This window comes from Haliotis rufescens, unplaced genomic scaffold (assembly GCF_023055435.1).
Source record: "Haliotis rufescens isolate VD_foot unplaced genomic scaffold, xgHalRufe1.0.p SCAF_4, whole genome shotgun sequence".
Taxonomy (NCBI): Eukaryota; Metazoa; Mollusca; class Gastropoda; order Lepetellida; family Haliotidae; genus Haliotis; species Haliotis rufescens.
Window position 1 is genome coordinate 49,828,813 of NW_025964112.1, and position 25,139 is coordinate 49,853,951.

Below are 25,139 nucleotides of genomic sequence, written 5' to 3' on the forward strand. Positions count from 1 at the left end.
GGAAGCGGTTAGGAATGTTACAAGGATTCATTTCTTAATAACATGGCATGATATATAAAGAGAGAGAGATTTTGTATAGCTTTTGTTTTGCTCACATGTGAAATTAAAGAGATAAACTTGTATTTATTTGGATGTACATAGTATTTCTGTTCAATTTATTTTTTCCTTAAATTATCATATTTACAACATACAAGTAGTAAATGAAATTCATCTTCGACAACATTTAAAGAACATTGTTTACATAATCTTAAACATTTGGGTATTTTGTTGTGCCTGCCAACTTCAACCATTAACCTGTGTGAGCTGCATCTAAATTGTGTTAATGATATTCTGCATTTTCTTATATTTACATCAGTTAAATATTTTTCTGCGCATATTTGCATTTTAAAATATCTATAATATTCGCATTTGCTAGAAACATCTACAGTAGATCTCCATGTTTGAAAGTACATGTCAAAAAGCGTCTGTCTTATTTTCGATATGAACATGGCATGATTCTCTAAGAAACATTGGTTTTCCCAGATGTAACCATACCCACATTTATACAGTAGACATTTAACATTGTATGCCCAATTTTGATCTCCATTCTCTTCATACAATAGCATCATATTATAACATTTTTATGGCAATCTACTTACTGGCATTTTTAGTAATTTTAACCAGTATCTTATGATTTTTAAGTAGTGATATATATACAAGGGCATGCGACCACATTCACCATAAACCATTACGTTAGACGTACTATGTTTAACACCAAGAAATCTTTTGCATGGGTATAAATGTACGGATTCAATTTCTTTAGCCTCTGCAAAACCCCATATTTCTGAACCATAGGAAAGAATAGGAGCTATTTTTGTGTCAAAGATTTTGAAGAAAGATTTATAAGCACACTCGCTAAAATGTTCAAACGTATGTAAAATGCCCAATAGCATCTTTTTAGCTTGGATTGCTGCATTACATATATGTCGGTTCCATGATAATTTACTTGAAAATATTACACCAAGATATTTACATGAGGTTTCAGTTTGGAGTAATTGTCCCCGAAAGTACCACTTTTCATTTTTTGACAGCGTATTTCCTTTGCTAAATGGGGGTAGATCACTTCACTCATCAGGAAAGAATTGGGGGGTAACACAACTTGAATGTTTGGCAGTAGTAGAAGGAATAAAGACATTTAGAGTTTACTTGGCTGGGAACAAATTCAAAATTTACACTGATCACAAGGCTCAAAAACGTCAAAGAAGAAACAGGTCGCCTTGGACGATGGTCAATTATGCTGCAAGATTATGATTATGAAATAGTACACAGGCCAGGGTAGTCAAACACAAATGCAGATGCTCTAGCTCGTACTAAATACCCTGAGCCTAAGACTGTGCCCATCACAGACGACATACCATCACCTCCATTACCATCTAAGAGAACGTATGCGCAAGTAGCCTCATGCACTGCCACCACCAAAGACAAATCAGTTTTAGTTGTGTCATCCTCTCCCTTTGTACCCCCTCCCTCCCCTGATGTGGCTAACAATAAGCCCCCGACCTCAACACACTTCTACTGTCCCACCCTCAACCGTCCAACCTGATTCTGACCAAGATCCAGACGCTCGTGTTCCACTAGCAGTTGATCTCTATTACGCAAACAAACCATCACCATCTGGCCCATCTGTCATTGTTGCAGCAGTCAACATAGATGATGATCAGTTTCTGACGCAACAGAGAAATTCCCCTGACCTCAGGCCAATTATTGACTACATTTCCAAAGATGAAATCCCTACAACGTACAATGATGCCCAAATCAAAGGTCTTTTAGGTCGCTCACAGGAGTATGTAGTCAGGGATGGTATTCTCTATCATGTCTATCAAGCAAAACATAGAGGTACCAAAGCCCATAGGCCTCCCCAAATTACCCAGCTTGTTGCCCCCCTTATCAAGCGCAAGGATGTCCTATTCGCCTATCATGACTCCAAAGTAGGTGGTTGTCATCTTGGAAGGGATTCCACCTTTCAAGCTCTCCTGTCAAAATACCACTGGCCTGGTATGTATCAAGACATAGAAAATTACATTAGGTCATGTGAGGTATGTCAGAAAATCAAACCTAAGTCCCATAGCAAACATGCTCCTATGGTCCCAATGCCCATAGAGGACACATTTTCTCGTCTTCACATAGATATCCTTGGTCCCCTCCCAGAAACTAAAGATGGTTACAAATATGTCCTGCTGGTAGTTGACTCTTTTTCGCGTTGGACTGAAGGCTTTGCTATGAAGACTCAGGATGCCACTGAGGTAGCCAAAATTCTGTTCAACCAGGTGATTACTCGCTTTGGGGCTCCCCAAACCCTTCTTTCTGATAGAGGTCGGCAGTTCACTTCGAAACTTGTCAATGCTCTGAGTGAATTGTTGGACATCAAGCACCATCTGACGTCATCATATCATCCTGAAACCAATGGCATGTGTGAAAGACGTAATAGGACCATTGAGCAGGCACTCAGAGCTTATTGTGACTCTGAACAGTCCAATTGGGCAGACCTAATCCCCTGTGTCATGATGTCAATGCGCAGTGCACCATGTGCCTCCACTGGCTACACTCCCTTCTATCTCCTCTTCGGCAGAGAGATGCATCTCCCTATTGATGTTGCTCTTCTTCCCAAGCCCTCTCTAGGCAAAACAGCGGAATGCCATCTTCAGACCCTTCTTGACAATCTCAAGATAGCCAAAACCATCGCTAAGGACAACATGAAGATTTCTCAAGAAATCAACAAGCGCACTGACCTCAAAGCTAAAGATCCCCAATACTCAGTAGGTGATCTAGTCCTGATGAAAAATTCCCATGTTCTCCCTGGTAGGTCCCCGAAACTGTCAGTTAAATGGGTAGGTCCCTACACCATTCTTGAGCTTGGTCCTAATCATACCTTCAAGCTACAACATGTTCAAACGAACAAGACGCACAAGGCACTTATCCATGCCAATCGCCTCAAGCCCCACAATGTTCGCACTCCCAACGACCGCCTTCCAAATCACACTCCCAACCATGGTCGTCATTCTCCTCGTCCCAGCACTTCTGCTGAAACGGACACACATGTTCCTCGTCCCAGCACTTCTGCTGAAACGGACACACATGCTCCTCGTCCCAGCACTTCTGTTGAAACGGACACACATGCTCCTCGTCCCAGCACTTCTGCTGAAGCACATTCCCCTCTTCCCAGCACGTCTGCTGATGCTGACACATCCTCAGACACACAGGTGGTTCTTCCAGAGCCACACATCAGTGATACAGGCTCTGCACCAACAATTGCCCGCCAACAGGATGACAAATCTCAAGATAATCAAACGTATCCTGTTGACAAAATTATCAGATGTAAAATGGCAAACGGTACCAAACAGTACCAAATCAAGTGGTTAGGCTACTCAGAAACGACCTGGGAGCCCGCCTCCAATCTTGATCCATCCCTGATCAAGCACTTCCATAGGTCTAGAACAATGTCTGGTAAGAAGCGCAAACATGGACATAAGTACTTCCAATGATTCATTTGCATAGGTGTTATCAAGCTACCCCCTATCTTTTGTGACGTGAATTGCATGGCCATAAGATATGAGTGACCACCCCTTTGCAGTTACCAAGTGTTCTGTGTCCCATAGTGGTAGGTTGTTTAGGTGTTTGTGGCCACAACATTCTTCTCAACCAGGTCAACTCTTCTAATGGCTCCCTTTTCATTTCATCAAAGGTTCATCCTGGAGCTTGATTATCATGTGGCTTATGGCTCTGTTTGCCGCCCTACCCTCCGCACCAGCCCTGTTCAGAGACTCAACTATGGAATAGTTTTTAAGCCAACCACACAAGTCCACTTTGCAACTGAATACTGGGTCCATACCTACAAGGTCAAGCTTCCCCATGTCCCAAGCATTCCCACCATGAGTGGATGCCACCAAGGCAATGGAACTTGTGCTATACTGCACCAAATCCAAATGCACCTTAACGTCATCAAAACCAGGTGTGTTTCACTGCTAAATGAAACTAGGCACCAAATCATTAAACTTATCCCTGAATCTCATCAAGTCACTCCAAACGAGCAGTTCTAAGTTTCGTAGGGTCCCTTTCCAAAACATTGTTTGGTACAGCCACATATTAATGCCCTTACAAAACATGACATAAACCTATCCAATGTCCTAAAACAACATTCTTCCCATCTCTCTTCCTTTATGAAATTGGTAGACGATAGATTTAAGAATGCGCTAAAAGGTGTTAAGGCCAATCATGATGCCCTTACGTTCACAGCCACTGCGATCCAGAATAATGCTAGAAATATTTAAGCTACTTTTGCTTCCCTTACTTCAATTTTGATAGACCAAATTCAAAATTCAAATACTGTGGAGCATCAACTTGAAGAGCTTAAATGAGGCATTTTAGACCTGGCTAAAAATAAATTATCCCCTCTGCTAATTGCCCCACAAATTCTGGAACAAACTATTCATAATATTGCCTCAATTTTATCTAACAAGTATCCAAACTTTCGATTGCTCCAAACCAACCCAACATATAACTATTCTCAAGCAAAATTCATCTTTTCCCGTACAAAGGCCCATGTCTATGTATCTGTTAAAGTTTCCTTATCATCTTTGCCTTTCCAAATGTATAAGGTTATTTCTCTCCCAGTGCCTGTGAACAATACATCATCCCACTCGACTCAACTCCTTGATATTCCTCCTTACTTTGCCCTGTCCTTGGATTCCCGTCATTTCCTCAGTATGGACAGTTCTACCTTAGCGCCCTGCTCTGGTGATAAATTCGTCATACACTGTCCTATCAGAATAGCTCTACAATCCTCCCCCAAACCATCATGTAGCCTTGCACTCTTTCAAAATAGTAAGAGTCTGATCAAATCTCTTTGTGATTTTCGATATGTCACCACACCTCAGCCACCTCAGCTTATCTCAATTGATACCTCAAATGTTCTTGTATATAGAATTCCCTTCCTTACTCTCACCTGTCCTGGTACTCATCGTATGATCCCCGGTTGTAACTACTGTCTTATTGCTACTCCATGTTACTGTTCTCTGTCCACGGAAGATCTGTATTATCCTGCACCCTTTGGTTCTTGTCGTACTTCACAACACCAGATCTCACACCGTCCACGGAAGATCTGTATTATCCTGCACCCTTTGGTTCTTGTCGTACTTCACAACACCAGATCTCACACCGTCCACGGAAGATCTGTATTATCCTGCACCCTTTGGTTCTTGTCGTACTTCACAACACCAGATCTCACACCGTCCACGGAAGATCTGTATTATCCTGCACCCTTTGGTTCTTGTCGTACTTCACAACACCAGATCTCACACCTTCACCCTTGCTCTTCTTCAACACTTCTTCGAGGATTCTACCCTCTCTAGTATTGCTGGTGATACAACTTTCAGAAAAGCAGTTAACTTCACCATTCCAAAATTTGATATATTTTCTCATGAAATTTCCAACATTTTGGCCAATGATCAAAAGTCCCATCTCAGTCTTAAACGTGTCGCTGAAAGGGCAAGAAAAGATCAAACCATATTTCAGTCTGTTACGGAACCATTGCTTGATGGTCAAATCACTTTACCAAGTTCTTGGCCTGATACAAATGCAATTACGTGGTGCACGTTCCGTGACGCCCGGCTTAAGCCCCAGGTATCTGTACCGCAGTTACCCTCGTTACAACAACTATGTAATCATTGTTATATTTTCAACAAAGCACCAGTAATGTACTTTACTTATTTATCAATTAAATTAAATTCTGAGTTAATTAAGTTTAAGAATATTCGGAATGGATTATTAAGTGAAAGTATTTTACTATACTGTAATGATGAACTCATTGTACAAGAAGAGTATTATAAGATTATCCTTATGTCCATATTTTAACTGAATTTATGAATGATGTACGCTATGAACATGATTGACATTCACTGAGCACAATGGTGTAAGAGACCATGGCGTTTATAACATGGTGTCGTAATGAGTCCACTCTTATGTAACTCATTATCATTTCTTAACTATTGATTTCAATATCTTAATGCTTTACTAGTTAATTGCTCATCATGATGTTTTAACTATGAAATAGAATACTGAGATACTGTTGAATGCATGTTGTTGCCCTTTTGACGTCATATATAATAAACATTCCTGCATTTCGCCTGAGAACCTCTCTGTCTGTTTTGGAATGCGTGGAGATCCCGGAGTTAATTCCCCGTAACAATTCTAGGCATAAACGGTCCCTTAAAAAAGGACGGTTTCAAAATCATAATGCATAAGCATTCAGAGGTGACTAAATTATTTGCTGACGTTTTCCACATGCATGACGACTTACCAGCTGGAGTGAGTGAGTTGGGTTTAACGCCGCTTTTAACAGTATTCCAGTTATATCACGACGTGTCAGCTTAATGTGGGAGGAAAGCCCGAAGTGATGCAGGCCTCAGACGTTTACCACTTCGGTGAAACCCACGAGCACGGGTATGGTGCTGACAAACCTAGAAACATAATCGGGGCGAACCGGTATTCGAACCCACAATCATAGGTTTCTGGCGTGTCCATGGGACACAACTCTGCACAGCGAATCGCGGCGCCTTAGACGACTGGGCCTTCCGTGCCCCCCTTTCCAGCTGGAACCTGCAATGATAAATGAATGTGTTTTACGCGTCCATCGGATCAGTTACTGAAAAACAAGTTTGTTCCTTGAAAACGTCTCAACAAAACACAGCTAACGGATAGACAATGTGTGTCATAGCTGATCGTGGTTCATCTTGCCCCGACAGCTTGGATCGTTTCTCATTATATCAACCACTGGTTTACAAGGCACGGACTCGATTATGTACATGTCACCTTGATATAGGATTAATATATTGCCGCTACAACAGCATAAACCAACATATACTAACTTTAACACGTTTCAACACACTGAGACAAAAATTGGGCGAATGTGCACCCATGCGATCGATCCATGCGATCTTTCCACAAGGGAAGGGCACCGTTTCCCCTGCGAGAGGTAAGCTTGCAAACATCGTTTCAGTGTATCATTTTCCAAAATTTCGCAAGTGTTGATAAAATGCCAGCAGCTGTTCCGTGTGGAAAGATTGCCTGCTGTACACGATCACAGTGGGTGATTTTGGAATCGAATCCACTGTCACGAAAGTTTGCAAGCGAATTGCGGCAACCTCGACATCGCGACCCCTGATGCCATAAACAGAACGGAACCTGGAGCGCTTGAACAGCTGTGCCAATGCGACACAGGTTGTTTGCAGGTACACTGTAGTATGGCTGAACATGAACTACGTGTGCATATTGGCGTTTTGTGTGACATAAATTTCATATCGATGTACATGTAGAGCTTGACTATAAAATTGATAAAATAAGCTTGAACATAGATTGATGCGTTACTTTTTTTAATTCACCCACACTGTCTACTATGTAACATCTGCAAACCTTAATTCTCATTAACATGAAACGTCAACAGATAACTGGTGTCCTTTGTTTGAAAGAATGCATTCCTGCATTTCAAGATTATACACTTCAAACGTATTTTTACATCTTAGGATGGTAAAAACTGATTATCTTGAAATTTCAACATAGTATCTTAAAATTTCAACTTTGAATCTTGAAATTTCAACTTCTCTATCTTGAAATTTCAACTTAGTATCTTGGAATTTCAACTTAGTATCTTGAAATTTCAACTTAGTATCTTGAAATTTCGAGATAGTATCGAAAAAAAAAAAAATGGCCCTAAAAGGCTTCAGTACTTTATTGAAGTGATCCATATAAAAAAGACATGCCTTTAAAATGTTTATTTTATTTCGACCATCAATCTTATAGTTTTCGTTGAACAAAGTAATTTCAAAAAGAGGCATGAAAGTTCTAATTGTCAAATAAAAGGGACAAACACATTTCCACAACCATAAGAAATCGCTACTGAGTACATTGTACGATTCCGGCTGTATCGTAAGCATGTGTTTATAAATCACAAAAGTGGGGGGCACGCGTGGCCCAGTCGTCTAAGGTGCCGCGAGGTGCAGAGTTGCGTTCCTTGGGCACGCCAGAAACCTATGATTGTGGGTTCGAATCCCGTTCGCCCCGATTATGTTTCTAGGTTTGTCAGCACCATACCCGTGCTCGTGGGCTTCACCGAAGTGGTAAACGTCTGAGACCTGCATCACTTCGGGCTTTCCTCCCACATTAAGCTGACACGCCGTGATATAACTGGAATAATGTTAAAAGCGGCGTTAAACCTAACTCACTCACTCACAAAAAGTGAAGATACCAGGTGTTCGCGTATTCTTCCCCATCGGGGGCACCCGTCACAAACACACACAAAGGCAAATCAATTGTTCGCCTGAACACAAACATGGGAATATGGGATACAGGTCAAAATAGGGAATTACATGTAAAGTATGCGATACGATATTTTTATCATATCCACGAGTACTGCGGTTTAACGAAACTTTACAGTCTCAAAGCAAACATCATGAAGTAAGATAATTTTATTTCTGTGACTACATATAAGTCCAGACAAATCGAAGCGAAGAGAGATAACAGACGGCAGAGGCGGGCAGCCAAAGCTGTATTTCACGACACTCGCAGGAGCAGACCTCAAAACCAGGACTAAGACAACCGTTACGCAATCTTCCATACACCCCACCGACCGCTTCCTTTCCTTTAAACCCTTAAAGTCCCACACTGAGAGATTACATAACGCCGAAGAGAGGCGGGGAGCATGTTACAAGTCGTTCTTTGTCTGTGATGGTAATAAACCACTTCCTTAAATTCCACCGCTCTTGAGATGAAATATAAAAACATTCTCAATTTTCAAACTTCAAACTTTTACCCAAAGACAGCTTAGAACGAAAAACGCACAGCCTGCGCGAGACATGTTATACGAGACTCCATAAACACTGCTTTGATAGAGCGCGCGCGAGACGAACCGATGCCCGAATGGAATGGGCCGAACGTTGAGGTGAACGATACGAGAAGCGGCGAGCGCCCATAGTGCTAGCTACTTGTGGAGGTGTTGACATCGGAGAGACATAAAGTTTTTCCCGGGGATATATATTTACTGGCGGCTGGACTTTGAAGGCAATATGTGAGTATGTGTTTCGGCATTTGTGGCTTGTTTATTACAGTTATTGTCACGTCCGTGTACTACTGTGTCGGCGAAATATGCATAATGAACATTACATTCTCCTCAATACTTGATGTTCAACGGACAGTTGTTGTTCCGTTTGATCGATATGTTTTGTCGTGTGTGAACAGATTTATGTTTGAATTACTGACTGATATTAGAAGTAAATGAACTGTAAAGCGGTCTTTTATAGAAATGAAAACATATCATTCATCATATTCCAGGAACTACATCTGGGTAAAGGGTTTAATAAAATTTTCACGTGTGATTAATGAATATTGAATGAAGACTAGCCTCATATCTAATACAGAACTGGGTAGACATGCGTCAAATACAACTATGATGACAACTCATTTTGGACTTGTGATTTAAGACATAAATGTATATTTTGTACTCAACCACAATCAGCACTCTCTCAACCATATCCCCATTCTACAAAAAGATGAAACAATTTTTTTTCATTTGTGTTTGTTTGATATATTTCTATGTATTATTATTCTTATAGGTATATAAGGTGGAGTTTTTCGGGGGAAATAAGTCATAGATATATTCATCTATCGGTTAATGTTTGTATACAAAAAATATACAATTTGTATTGCCAGAATTAAAAGTTTAATATATTTGTCCAGATGAAACTGAACCAAGTCTAGTTTCCTTGGTCCAACCTTCTTTTGAAAAAAACAAAAACAATTTTTTTAAAGAAATGTTTTCATTCACTCTACCAATAGCAGTGAGTCACTGGTAGTTCTTTTCACTGAAACCTCCCAGATCCATCGGCACACAGGCTGTCTGCTTGCGAACTAGTCACCTCAATTTAGCTGATAACTTTTGATAAGATAAGGTTTAATGGCCATGGCCCATGGAATTCCAGGTTATATTCAGCATCAGTGTGTGAACTCTCAGGGCAGGGTGCACACTATGGCAGACAACTGGTTTACCAAGTCTCAGACCTTTTAGATGTGACAAAACTTTTAAGCAAGTACAAAGGTTGAAGGCTTCCGTGTTAACCTGTAAGCATGGTAAGTCATTTGTGCATACGTTCTAAAGGATTGGTTAAAATCCTTGCTCAAGTTCTTACCACTTAATTTAAAAGAAACAATTAGTTGGTTTATTGTGAAGTTTATAGTTGCATTCAAGATTGCTGCTCTACATAGCGATGTGTGTGGGGGGGAGTGGGGGTGGGGGAAGCTTGTACTAGTCTGGACTAATGCTGGTTTTATGGGATGAGCTCACTGAGATACCATGCAGCAATGTAACATGAATAACCAACCCACTCCGACACTGTATACTTACTCCAAGTCAGCCAGTCTTTGCTTTATCCCCTAAACGCCAAGTGAAGGCAGGATAACTACCAGTCCCCACCTTTAACATCTTTGGTAAGAGGCTGAGTTGTGTAACATTTTACTTTTACTGTATGTATAAATAGTTTTATAAATAGACAATATATTTTTGTCAACATGTTGATTTTAAGTGAAGATTTCAGAAGAAATTAAAGCTTTAAAGAATCATTTGCTTTTCCTTGTAAAGTCTTGTTGTTTCATTGGCCCTGTTGTAAAATACATGGTCGTGCTTGAAATTCTTCCATACGCTCGACCCGTGAAGATCCCGGGTAGAATAGGTCTTCAGCAACCCATGCTTGACCTAACAGGCGACTATGCTTACGTAACTAACGGGATCGGGTGGTCAGACTCACTGACTTGGTTGATGCATGTCATCGTATCCCAATTGCTTGGGTCGATACTCATGATGCCAATCACTGGATTGTCTGGTCCAGACTCGATTATTTACCATGTTTACAGACCGCCGTCATAAAGCTTGAATATTGCTGAGTGTGCAACAAATACCATATGCTCTAAAATCTTAAACTGTTAAATAAGCCATCATCAAAGAGGTTAACCAACAACATTCAATGACAAATGTTACTATTACTTCACCCAATATTGCCCCTGCGTTGTCTGCATGGTACAAAATAGTCACACAAAGTTCCCCAAATTCCTCTTGGACCAAAATCCTTTATCTTTTAAAGCTTCAAATTATTGTTCATCAATGCAAACTTCATCTTCATCAAAGCTTCTCATCAGCATACAAGCCACTAACAAATTGCTGTTTTACTGCATGAATAACCCAAGCTGAACGTCATTATTCCCTGTTTTGTCTGCAGGAGGTGAAGACAAGCATAAATACTTCTCAAGCGTAGGCTCAGGGTAGGAACAGTCGGGTTGCCCCCAAACCATCAAAGTGTTTTATTGAAATGGTCCTGACACTTAACTCCAGCCCTGCTGAGCCGTGACACAGAGTTCCCCCTGGAAATAAAAGTAGCTGGGATTTGTAGCACTTCTCTCAGAAGTGTTCCTTTTTAATTACTCTTTGACAGATGTCCTAGTTGCCATGGAAACCGAAAAATAGAATTGTTGGACTTCAGTCATTTTTCTTCATAAAGTTTGGAAATATCAGTTAGTATGGCCAGACCAATTTATTTTCATTTTACACTAAATTACAGATAAGCCGACAATAAATTTTGATTAATTTTGATAAAAATAAGACAACTTAAGTTCATTGGAATATGTTTTTTGAGCATCTTTTTGTTTGTACATTTGTAAAAACATCAATTTCAAGAATTAATCTCCAAATTGCCTAAAGCAAGTAAAGTCCAGAAGGGAAACACAATTGTAATTATGTTGGAATATTTATGAAGAATGCTTCAACATTGTAGTTTGTATTGTCAAGGGCTGTATCAATACATGTAGGCGTACTGTGCATGATGTATAAATACTAAGTATTACATTTACAAGCCATTTTCTCATTTCTGTCCTCAATGTGACTGACTTCAGTGAACAACTTAAGTTTAGTATTATTGTTTGTTTGTTGTTTAACACCGCACTCAGGAATATTCCAGCTATATGACGGCGGTCTGTACAATCGAGTCTGGACCAGACAATCCAGTGATTGACATCATGAGCATCGATCCATGCAGTTGGGATACAATGACATGCATCAACCAAGTCAGCGAGCTTGACCACCCAATCCCGTCAGTCGCCTCTTATTACAAGCATAGTCGCCTTTCACGGCCAGCATGGTTTGCTGAAGACCTATTCCACCCCGGATCTTCACGGGTCAGTATTAACAGTAACAGTAAGTAGGGTAAGCTTGAGGCAGTTAAGTTAATAACTGCTAGAGAACTCTTGTACACACTATTAGAATATAGTATTTTACAATTCTTGTGTATCATGTATATGGCGGACCCATGAAGCTCCACGTTAGAATTGGTCTTCAGCAATCCATGCTTGTCCTGAGAGACGACTGATGCGACTTGGTTGATGCATGTCATCATATCCCAATTGTGTAGATCGATGCTAGTAATGTCAATCACTGGATTGACTGGTCCAGACTCAATTATTTACATGCCTGCTCCATATCACTGGAGTATTGCTGAGTGTGGTGTTAAACAAAAATCAAACAAAGCATATGACCTACTTCCATACATGATACAGCCTTACAGGAATTAATTTCGCTATATCCAAGCTGGACCAGTGCGGGTAAAACATTGCTAGTGCAGGCAAGTTTTATTGCCAGGATGCACCCAGTGCAGGTAATATTTCCCACCACAAGTGCACAGCAGCAGTTATATTTGATAAAAGTGGAAAACTGAATTCTTTTAGTACTGGCTCAGAGCTCCAGATAAGCTTTTGGTGTTGTGGGTATTTTACCCATGCATTTTAAAATCATTGGGTATCAGTAATTCTATCTGCGTATTCAAATTTCTGTTACCCACTAGTTTTTACACATGTGGGTATTTAAGTTAAATATTTAAAAACACTATTCATCTAGTCCCTGCAAACTGGTGTCGTGTGGGTTTGAGATCTTTATAGGACTCAAAAATACAACGATACTTCCACACGAAAGTGTGATGGCAAATGATCATGATGTGACTGTCATCGTGGAGTTTGGCAAGGTTGACGGAATGCCCGTTTATAATTTCAAAATAAGTTGCTGATTTGCTAATCGAATACGCAGGGTTACTCACAATATTTTGATGATACGCACAAATTTTATTTTTGTAGCGTATCTGTAATGTTCGTTGCGTATTTGATACGCTTGGATTATATTTCACTGCATATTTCTGCATTTCTGATGCGTATTTCACGCAGATACGCAGCTTATCTGGAGCTCTGCTGGCTGCAAATCTTTTAGAATCCAGGAAAAAAAAGTTCATGAAAATAGTGAAATATACAGTTCTCAATGCTGTTAAATTATTATTCACAATTACCATTTGAGTGAGTGAGAATGGTTTTACGCTGTTTTTAGCAATATTCCAGCAATATCTCGTACCCATGTTGGGAATCGAACCCGGGTCTACGGCGTGACGAGCGAATGCTTTAACCACTAGGCTACCCGACCGCCCCAATTACCATTTGAACAGTCACTCATTGGGTTGCATCACATCAAACAGACACTTTGAAACTTCTGTTTAAGTTTGTTTACTTGATATCATGATGTGAAAAGCCATATACAGATTTCTTCCAAATAATCTACTGGAGCACATTCTCAAGTTTATTTTCTCTTTGAATTTACTTACTATTCAAAATAACTGAAAATACAGTGTTTCATTTATGATAAAATGGTGCAGCCAATATTTTGGTGGTGCAACCAGACAACTTCACTTGGTTGCACCTGGTGCAGGGTGAAAAACAGAATAAAATCGTAGCCTGCTTTATAATTTCATGCTAGTCGACTAGCGTGAGACTACTAAATTGAGCTCAGTCAAGTCAATGTCCAGTGATGGTAGTCTTCATTAAATTGAAGCATTTATGGGCTATAATTCTGAACCGGTTTGTAATGCCTTGATTTTGCTGCAAATTCAAACAGAATAAAACTGACAGTAAATATAAACAGTAAACATTTTTGTCTCATTCCAGCTGAGCAGGACTAGCTACAAAACTTCTAGCTTCAATTTTGCTTTAGTGGAAGTGAGTCTATGTTGATATCTACATTTAATAAGCTCAACAGGTTCAAACTACATTTGTGAATTTTTGAAAAAAGATTGACAGCCCACATTTCATATCTAGACCATACATAGGTGTATGTATGTAAGCTTGATCTCATGATAATTATGGCAACAAATACAAATTACAATTATTATAAATCTGTGTGAATAAATGTGGTTTCATTCATCGTCTGACTATGAACTTGTTGAAGGAAGTAACACACAGAAGATGAGCCTGGAGCTCGTAAAATACAATTACGAGCAGCCCCGACATTAACCCAAAATCATCTTGACAGTTGCACTAACAGCTAGGTAAGCTGGAAACCCCTCTAGCTAATGTTCATTCTTCTCTGACTTTATTAAAGTAATCTAACCCTGACCTGACATGCCGTTCTTCAACGATGCTCTAATTGGTATATAATGACTTTTCATGTCAGAGAGGAGAGCTGCTTCACAAAACCCTTGTTTTCATTACAAATAATTGAGATGCTTTCCAGCTTTTTTTCCAATTCTGGTAATCTTATTAACGGTGGAAGAACTTGTGTGCTTGGTGTTGTATCCATCTCATGTTGTGAACCAAGTTCCTGGAAGTGTGGAGGGAACCGATTCCGTCCTTTCCTATGAATTACACAGTAACTTGGGGAGGGCACACTAAGTGTGATTGGTAATTTAATGGTAAATTATCGAACACAAATGTGTGTGACAGAGGCTGTTTGGTTGAAAAAGGTTGATAAATTAGATTTGATGAACAAAAATGACTGTTCATTGGCTATGAATATTTCCCTGACAAGTATACAAAGGAGGTATGATAAGGGCCTCTTCTAACTTTTTACCAACTAGCCATTGGCTACAAGTATTTTTTTTCAGGTAAACATTCGGAAAATCAGGGAGTCAAGCCTATACTGTCGGTAGCCAAAAGCATTTAAACATGTTAAAAGTATCTTTCATCAAATAACTATTATAATATGTACAAGTCATAGCACCTGTCTTTGAATTGTATATCAGTGGAAACTGTACTTGATTTTTGTTATTGGTGACTCAAACAATGATGCAATTTACATGATTTGTTACTAGATTATGTAGGTATATCCATGCTTATCCAATGAGCATTGTCAACTGAGATTGAATACTAATTACGTTAATATTTATGTACTTCATTGTCAACTTTAGGAGGAATTATTCGAAGTACAATTATTAGCAGACATGTTTTCCAAGATCAGCTGTTATTTATTTTTGTGTCTACAGATGTGTAGAATTTAGTCGCCACAAGATATTTTTCAAGGTGAAACAGGCTGCATTTGTGAATTGTTCTTTCTGATATTTGAACACGAGCAAGTCTTTGACCCAAGTGGATTTTCTTTATAGATATAGAGAAAATCCCTACAGATTCTATATCATCATGATATATGCCAACTAGTTCATCTCGGGTCCCAGACTGGCTCATGGAATAATTAGCAGGCCTCAAGAGTTTGTTTCTTACTTTCTTCTGACCGTAGTGCCAAGACTGTTGGCAACAGAGAGTACCTGACAATGGCCTTGTTCCACACGACCTTGGAAATTATGTTGGCATGGGCATGGGCATGGGCATGGGCATGGGCCCCGAGAAAATCAAAGATCAAGGTCACAAGATAGAAAAATCTCACTTAAATGTTTGTGGTTACATCTTCTCGAAACAATTTTGAGAACTTTGAGGAAATAGAAGTGAAGGGCTGCTTGTTTTTGCAAGTACAGTAAACTACGGTTAAAACGAACACGCTTATAACGAACTAACGGATATAACGAACTAACTTTTTAGTCCCGACTATATGCTGTTGTTATGCTGTATATATGCTTATAACGAATTACGGTTATAACGAACTAAAATTAGTAGTCCCTTTGAGTTCGTTATAACCGTAGTTTACTGTATACATCAAAACACTTCTAGCTTTTGATAGTTATTTAGAGAAACATTGGTATTGTGTATTCATGGTATTGTTTTGAACCTGCAGCTGGTGCTGTCTGTTCCAAACAAATTTTCTAGGCACCAAATACCAATAACACTCAATTTTAAAGGCTTATCAAAAGATATGCTTCATACACGAGAATATGACCATGGATATTAACTATATCATTAGCGTTGGTATGACAAAGGATTGGAAACAAAATAATAATAATATCTATAAATTTGTATCAAAATATACATATATGAAAAAATTAATATGGTCTGAATAGGTTGTTTGAAAAAACCTGTGTACACATATTTCAATATTTTTGGAAATACACATTGTTATAAGTATGTTATACTTGGTAACCTGTTATGAAAAAGTTTCTTTCAGTAATGTCATGTTTTTAGTTTATGTTTGTTATCCTTGAACCAAACATTGTGCCAAATTAACGGAAATACCTCCACATGTTCAAGCCAGAATCACAAGCATGTGTCATTAACATAGTATTTGAGCTATTTCAGTTGTTTTTTGTCCATGATCTTGTTAAAAGTTTAAACATCATGCGATCACAACATATTAAAAGTGTAACGAGAAGTTTTTTGTTTTAGCCTCAGTGTCATACCTACATATGTCATCCCCCTAAAACTGACACCAATCTTTACTCAGCACATTTAGCCTCAGTGTCATACCTACACATGTCATCCCCCTAAAACTAACACCAATCTTTACTCAGCACATTTAGCCTCAGTGTCATACCTACATATGTCATCCCCCTAAAACTAACACCAATCTTTACTCAGCACATTTAGCCTCAGTGTCATACCTACATATGTCATCCCCCGAAAACTAACACCAATCTTTACTCAGCACATTTAGCCTCAGTGTCATACCTACATATGTCATCCCCCGAAAACTAACACCAATCTTTACTCAGCACATTTAGCCTCAGTGTCATACCTGCATATGTCATCCCCCTAAAACTGACACCAATCTTTACTCAGCACATTTAGCCTCAGTGTCATACCTACATATGTCATCCCCCTAAAACTAACACCAATTTTAACTCAGCACATTTAGCCTCAGTGTCATACCTACACATGTCATCCCCATAAAACTAACACCAATCTTTACTCAGCACATTTAGCCTCAGTGTCATACCTACATATGTCATCCCCCTAAAACTAACACCAATCTTTACTCAGCACATTTAGCCAGAAACTGTCCTCAAGATAAAATCTAAATTTTTCTGTTAAAATATAAAAGAAAATGTCAGTTTTAGTATCAAAAGGAAGCGCCATCCAACCAACAGCTGTGTCAATTTCCCACAGGTATCTTCGTCTTTTAGAAATAAGCAGTGGTCCTCGCCACATGGTAGGTGTGTTAGTGTGCACAGAGGAATGTTTGGATGCACCTGAGAATAGGGGGAATTTGCCTGCTCAAGAAACACAGTTTTTTGCCAAATTAGTTATTAGGTTCTCTTAAAACTACTGCTTTATTTTGTCGGAAGATAATTAATTGATGCGGATATGCATCATTTGAGGTTACCTCCTGTAAGATATGTTGCAGTCTTTTGAAGATGTTTACACATGATAAGTATTTATCATTTTAACTGTTTAAAAGTTGTGAAGGAAACAAATCTGTTTTGGGTGTTTTGGCAAAAATGTTAAATTTATTGCCATAAGATGAACACATATTTTAGCATGCATGGTGTATGACAGTTTTTGTAGTGTGCTTGGGGGATGTTATTAAGATGTGTACTGGCCTGTGTTAATGTATTTCTCTATTCATATCTACAGTAATTTGAAAAGTCTAGTAGTCTAATGTCCCTCTTGAAAGGAAAACAGTTGTCAGGTGCATCATGATATGCATCTTGCACTTGTTAAAACACAAGCCAAATGCACGCTGTTTTCTTGGGGTAACCGAACGTGTCAAATTTTTAATGTTTTATATTGAAATGTGATATAGAGCATTAGAGAGATGATGTAGAGCATGTATGTATTTATTATGTCTCAAAGTGAGATTGACCAATCAGAAAGCAGAACTACTAACCCAATATGAGCCTGTATACTGTCAGTAAAAATCCAAGATGGTTGTAATGAGACCATATACCATCAGAAGCACCCATTTTGGATTTTGCAACACCCACCTCACATATTTCACATGAAAATTTGGGTACAGAAATCCGTTATTTGACATTGTTTTGTGTTTTAATATCATTGTGATGTGCAAAGATATTAATGTTTAAGGAAACCATGTTCGTGACTTTATTAGTAAAAAGGCATACAACGGAGGTCACTTAGTTACAAATAGCAACATCATAGAACATAATATAGGATGACGAGTGGGTAGAACTCTTGACACCAGCAGTGATAACTCACCGGATGCCCATTGTGTAATTCCTATTTTTTTTAATGCCATTGTTACATATTTGTTACAACTGCTACTCAAAAAAACGTGTTTGTGTTCATATTCAAATTTGGTACTTCCGCTATCCAAAGTGTGCAGTGAGGCTGTCTTATTTTTGATAGTCATTTGGAGACATAAATGCGAAGTTAATTAATGCGAGCAAAGACCACTCGCATTTTTCGCATTTAATTTTCACTTGCGTTAATTTCAAGATTTACAGTACCTTGTTCTCAAGTGTTTATTTGTGTCAATGTTTCACATGTACTTGTTAATTAGTTTAAGATATACAGTGTCAGCATGTAAATTTCTTCTTCATCTGAGGTGTGTACCTACCTTCCTTCATCATGTTCAGGGGTGGTGGGGTAGCCAAGTGGTTAAAGCGTTTGCTCGTCATGCTGAAGACCCGGGTTTGATTCCCCACATGGGTACAATGTGTGAAGCCCATTTCTGGTGTCCCGTAATATTGCTGGAATATTGCTAAGAGCGGCGTAAAAACCATACTCACTCACTCACTCATCATGCCCATGGTGTTCTTTTGGAAACTCAAACCCTTTTATCAGTATTTTGTAATATCCTTTTAAGTGCAACATATCAATCATTATGTAAGTAATGATGTCCCCCGAAAATAAATATGACGTTTAAGGTCCCAACATTGGAGAATTACTCATATACATTTTATGAGACTGGATCTTCCTTGTTTGTTGTTTCAATTTGTTTCTAGAGGCAGGATCTGCGTTAGTTTGTTGTTGTAGGAAGGATAGGTTTTTTGTCCTTTTTTTTTTGACAAAGAAACCTACAAAGAAGAAAAATATTTTGAGAAGTGGCATCTGTGAAAATGATAGTTTGGATCCTGAAAAAAGTATGAACATGATGAAAATAAAACTTGTGTGGAAGGGAAATAACCTTGCAAACAGCGAAGCTGATAGACACTGCAAACACGAAACGTCGTTTTTCGTATATGGGCAATGGATGGAAAACATGAAAAACGACTAAAAATTAATTAAAATTGATTAATTGGTGAGCGTCCAGAAAGTGTACGGAAGAACATCGAGTTTTTCAAGCGGAAAATAGATGGGAAAAGAATGTTTTTTGCTCCGTCTTGTACAAATGTTAACGACCAATCACATTACGCCGCACCAGATGCCCAAGGCTTCCTTTAAGAAGCAGTAGGTTTCATATTTCTGGCTGTAGTGGCATGCTTTTTTCTCTCCTATCTGTCCTTCGCAGGGCAGCAAGATTTGCTGATAAGTCAGTTTTAGGATATTCAAACTGTCAATGGAATTCAGACACGCGCCAAGACAAACTAAACCATGTTACCAAGTTTATTGACATCACACATCCCTCTGCCATGCACAGTTAGCTCTATCGGACACTTGGCCACTTGGTTATTTGGTAAAAACAGTAAATGAAAGTAAATCTTGAGAAATTTGAGTTGTTGCTTAGAGCGATTAGAATGGACTATTATTACTTAAGTAATTTTACTTTAGTTACTTACACTCAACATTGTCTTTGTTATTGTTATTTGTTATACCTGGCTGCTTTTGGGACTGATCCATTACCAACAAAGGGGTGTAATTATATGACTGTTGGTGAACTTTCCTGTAGGTGAAAGTAAACCTAATCATATAGAGCTGCAAAAACATGCTAGAATAATTTGGATGATTGCTTATAAATACATTGTAGATATGATGGAAAATGAACACCAAAATTATAGTTTGAAACAAGGATGATGCATGTTTAAGTACAATACAATTACGCAGCTTGTTGTCTTGAAACTCTTAAAATTAAAAGATGAGTAGATTTGTTTGTGTTAATGTTTGTATTTCTCTCTTTTTGTGGAATTATCAATGCGTTCTCTGCTTGTCACCTGAAGGACATTAATCATCAGCTGTCACCATCTGCTATGGTCTTGCATGAGTGCCAGAACAGGGCCTGTAAATTGAACGTACTCTGGTAACTTCAACGTCACAATATCTGCTCTGATCCCAGCAAATTCCCAACACTGGAGGATATAGTAGTAATTCAGTTCATGGTACCATGCATGTATATGACCTGTAATAATATGTGTTTAAAAATATGGTTTGGGGGCGTTAATTCAATACACACCGACCCTAGTACATGTAGTATATTCTAATCACTTCAACTGGATAATTGAATACCATTTCCTGTAAACATTACATTACATCACTACACATAGTTTTGACAACCCGCGCAGATCCGTGTTAGAATAGGTCTTCATTAAACCATGGTTGTTGTAAGAGGTGATCATGCTTGTCGTAAGAGGCGACTTGCAAGTTATTCAGTTGCAGTTTACAGATTTTTGTTTACGTATTTATTGGTTATGTTTGACCATGAAACGCAAAGTATGTGTGGCTGTTTCTTCAACATTCACTTCACATTCTAATAATTTTGACAGGATGCGACTGTCTCATTGTCAGTTACGTGCTGTGAACAATCCGCGAAGTCACGTGAGCGTAGAATGGCAAATTTGAGCAAGTTGAAAACAATCTGCGAAGAACTCTACTGGTAGAAGTCATTGCTTCCACAAGGAGCAAAGTACACCGTGCCAAACTCAGACCCATAATCTAACACGTGAGAGCTGGCCAATAAAAGCTTGACAAATAGAAATGCCAGAGCACGCTGAAGCGCGATTGACAATGTCAATCAAGCAAAGGGAGGAGCTTCATTAAATCGTTCTGTCGTAAGTTCATCGTAAATTCCGATGTCAAATAATGTCAGAATCTCGACGGAAAAACGAATGTTAGAAAGCGTTCAAAAAACGTTTTTTCGTCCAATGTCCATAAATGGGAAAAAAGACGTTTTCGCGTTTGCAGTGTAGAGCCACACAAAGACCAAAGCGCAATTTAACTCTTCCATGTTTGCCTGAAAAGCCATAAGATCCTTTTTCTGTATGATTTCCCATTGTTGTTCTTTTTTTCCTTTTTTAACATTTTTTGGGCGTACATAAATATTACTTCACAGTGAAACAGAAAACCAAAATCTGGACTAAAAACAAATCAACATTTTCCAGAGAACAACTTTGCTTCCATCGGCTGTTTCAGACAGATTTATGTTGATGGCGGAGGTGATAGCCAGACCACAGGGGGGCCACATATTGTTCTACAAGTACAAAACAAACAAACACAGACACTTGTGAAAGGCTGACACAACTTCCATATTACCATAACCCCGGCAACTGTGACCCACATCTCTGCCCATCTGCCTTCAATATGGCTTCCATCATCGGGATGGAGTTTCTGGGAGCTGATGGTGATTTTCAGTTATTAGGGTTAGGTGTGTGTGTGTGTGTGTGAGTAATTAAACATCTGGATGAACTTTGGTGATGGGTGCAAGGTCTAACAGTTTAATAAGACGGTGTAAAGTGGTTTATTTATTGAAGTGTTTACACAAATTAACTCCCTCAGGAAACAGGATTCTCATCCTGGAAGGAGATTAAAGGAATATTTGTATTTTCTGGAGTTAGAACTTATTGCAGAAAGTTCAACCTTGTGATATTTATATATCAAAGCCCAAAGACTAAACATTGTGAAATGTTTTCATTAAGCATGCAGACTTGTATAATATAAGCCAGTTATTGAATATGTATCTCAGGCACCAATCAATGAGTTTGTACAAATATATAACTGGCAATATTCATCCTATTGAAGTAATATCACCTGGCACAGGTAGAAATTATTGCGTCTTGTATGAATATAATTTGAAGAGAGATGAAAATATAGACTGTATGTTACAAAAGATCATTATGATCATTTTAATTTTATGTGTAGTAGATTTGTTAGATTACATATACCGTATTCGACGTAATAAGCGCTCGGGGCGCTCTCAAAATTAGAAATAGGGGGCTCTAATTAGAATATAATTTTGGTGAGAGAAAAACAGAGTTGAAAGATTGTAAATTTTGTAGTTTATGCTGACAGCCTAGAATGATACAAAAATAAAGTATGTGCGTATACTGCACGACAGATATATTTTCCAGAATTTAATTGCCCATAATTAAGGTGCATATAACACACGAGTGCGTATTATACACGAACAAATAAGTCTTGTGTACATTGATCAATCGGTAGGGGTGCTAATTGGGATTGTTCACTAGCCAATATATTAGCAAATATCGCAGTGGGCGCTTATTAGAATGGGTGCTTTTTACGTCGAATATGGTACATTTCTTACAATGTAGCATGGACAGATTTTGATAAGAAATACAACCAATGTTGGGACAGTTCATGTTTGATGTAATACCTAACGATAATAAGCACAAGGTACTATTATTATGTTGTTAGTACAGTGGTCACTCCGGACCCCCATCTCAATGCCTGGGACCCCCAAAATGTATTACCGAGATACATAAACACTTACTTCAAAAGTTGTATGGTAGACATGTGGAGGACATTTCCAAATTTGACAATTCAGTCACCAAAATGATGTCTGATGCAATTCCCTATTTTCACTTGTACCAAATGTTCCCATGTTGTTTCAGGTGAACAATTGACTTGGCTTTGCATGTGTTTGCTATGAGTGCCATCAGTGCTGAAAGATAGTTCACCAATCGAGAACACCTGGTATCATCAGTAGTTTGTAAGGATTCATAAATGTATGCGCATGATATAGTCAGAACCTATCTTCCCGAGGCAAGAGAGTTAACAGACTTTAAAAGTTCAGTTTCCACCCTTGCCGAACTATGTTGGAATTCCTGGGCTCGATCGTAGCGCCCACTCCTATGGACCGATCAGATTCCACCTCCTGTTTCACTTGCATTTGCTTCAAACAAAATGGCGGAGCCCAGTCAGGACGATCTAGTCGATAATCAAGACCTATACTGTGATAAAATGGGTCTTACATCGCGAAATGCATCAAATCACGTGAGCACCTTCATTAAGAACATGAAAATATTTGGAAAATATCTGTTGACACATACTTTGCAAATCCTGCAATCGACCAAAATCTGCACGACAGTTTACAAACCGGATTTCGATTTCTTTGTGCAATTTTGATTGGACTATGCATATTCTCGTTAGTCCAGCCAAAATGTAACTCCATAATACCAGCCTAGTTCGGCAAGGGTGGAAACTGGCGTTTTTAGTCAGTTAACTCTCTTGCCACGGGAAGATGGTCAGCACCATACAATGGACTTTAAGCAACGTTTTCTTAGCACTATGGAAAGGGTTTTGTTTCTTGTAATGTCAATACAATGGTGCACCCATTGATCCCTGAGGGTTGTCGTGCAAGTATGAAGTCCCACTCCTCCAGACAGGCCCCAGCGTGGTCAGCGTTGTTGATGCTGTGCATAGGTGTTGTAGACGTCCTGTACTATGTGTGTGAGAGAGAATTGTTCACAAGTATGTATTATCATCTTTTTGTATTCTCACAGCTAATGTTTGGAATCAGTTGGGATTATCATCGATCATTTGTCATAAAAGTTTTGTAGCAACACAATCTGAAGAGTTGAGAGTATTTTCAGGGATAGAATTGTTTTCTAAGCAGTTGGGGGGGGGGGGGGGGGGGCATTCTTAAAGAGGTTTAAGTGTGCTCTTTGCAATTCAGTGTGCCAACAGGAATACTTGTGACCATCATTAAACTTGGTGGCTGCCGTTTCACCCTGAAGTAGTCATAGTTTTGAAAGTTTGCCCTTCTTCATCTTTGAGATTGTTAAAACCCTTTCAAGTTTTTCAATCTGCATGTTTTTGGGGGTGGATCCTACTGTGCATCAAGCATACTGATTTGATTATTTTCCATGTGTTATGCAGTTTGCTTGAGTTAAAGTATATTCTTCACTGACTTTGTCAGTTTGTATAATAAACATTGATGCAAGGTATTGTAAAACAATTCTAAGTGGAGCGTATTTTAACCATGCCTCTGGCAATCATAGACAATGAATGTTTTACCCTGATATTACAACATGGGCAGAAATCATTGTGCATCTGTTTTCCTTGCCATGATTACAGACTAAGGCCACACATTTTTTATTTTTCGTTTCACGGGCCCACCACCCCTACTGAAAAGCAGCTGGAAAAGATATAAATGAAATATGAAAAGATTTATTTTTATTATGTCTCCTGATAGTAAATAAGACCCTCTTATACAATATAAATTGTTATATATTAATTCCATGTCTAGATCCCTATCAGTGATTCATGAATGCTTGCCGTGAAAGGTGACTATGCTTGCCGTGAAAGGCGACTATGCTTGCCGTGAAAGGCGACTATGCTTGCCGTGAAAGGCGACTATGCTTGCCGTGAAAGGGGACTATGCTTGCCGTGAAAGGGGACTATGCTTGCCGTGAAAGGTGACTATGCTTGCCGTTAAAGGCGACTATGCTTGCCGTGAAAGGTGACTATGCTTGCCGTGAAAGGCGACTATGCTTGCCGTGAAAGGTGACTATGCTTGCCGTTAAAGGCGACTATGCTTGCCGTGAAAGGTGACTATGCTTGCCGTGAAAGGCGACTATGCTTGCTGTGAAAGGCGACTATGCTTGCCGTGAAAGGGGACTATGCTTGCCGTGAAAGGCGACTATGCTTGCCGTGAAAGGTGACTATGCTTGCCGTTAAAGGCGACTATGCTTGCCGTGAAAGGCGACTATGCTTGCCGTGAAAGGTGACTATGCTTGCCATGAAAGGTGACCATGCTTGCCATGAAAGGCGATGATGCTTGCCTTGAAAGGCGACTATGC

The 25,139-nt window shown here is 39.1% G+C and overlaps 1 protein-coding gene across 1 annotated transcript in view; it reads left to right on the top strand.

The window, feature by feature from the left end:
- Window positions 1-8,961: 8,961 nt before the first annotated feature.
- LOC124151410 (beta-1,3-galactosyltransferase 1-like) overlaps window positions 8,962-25,139 on the top strand; it is an 86,809-nt gene continuing 70,631 nt past the window's right edge. Inside the window, exon 1 of the mRNA XM_046523884.2 lies at window positions 8,962-9,097. The gene's annotated coding sequence lies outside the window, so the exon portion shown is untranslated. The remainder of the gene's footprint in view (window positions 9,098-25,139) is intronic.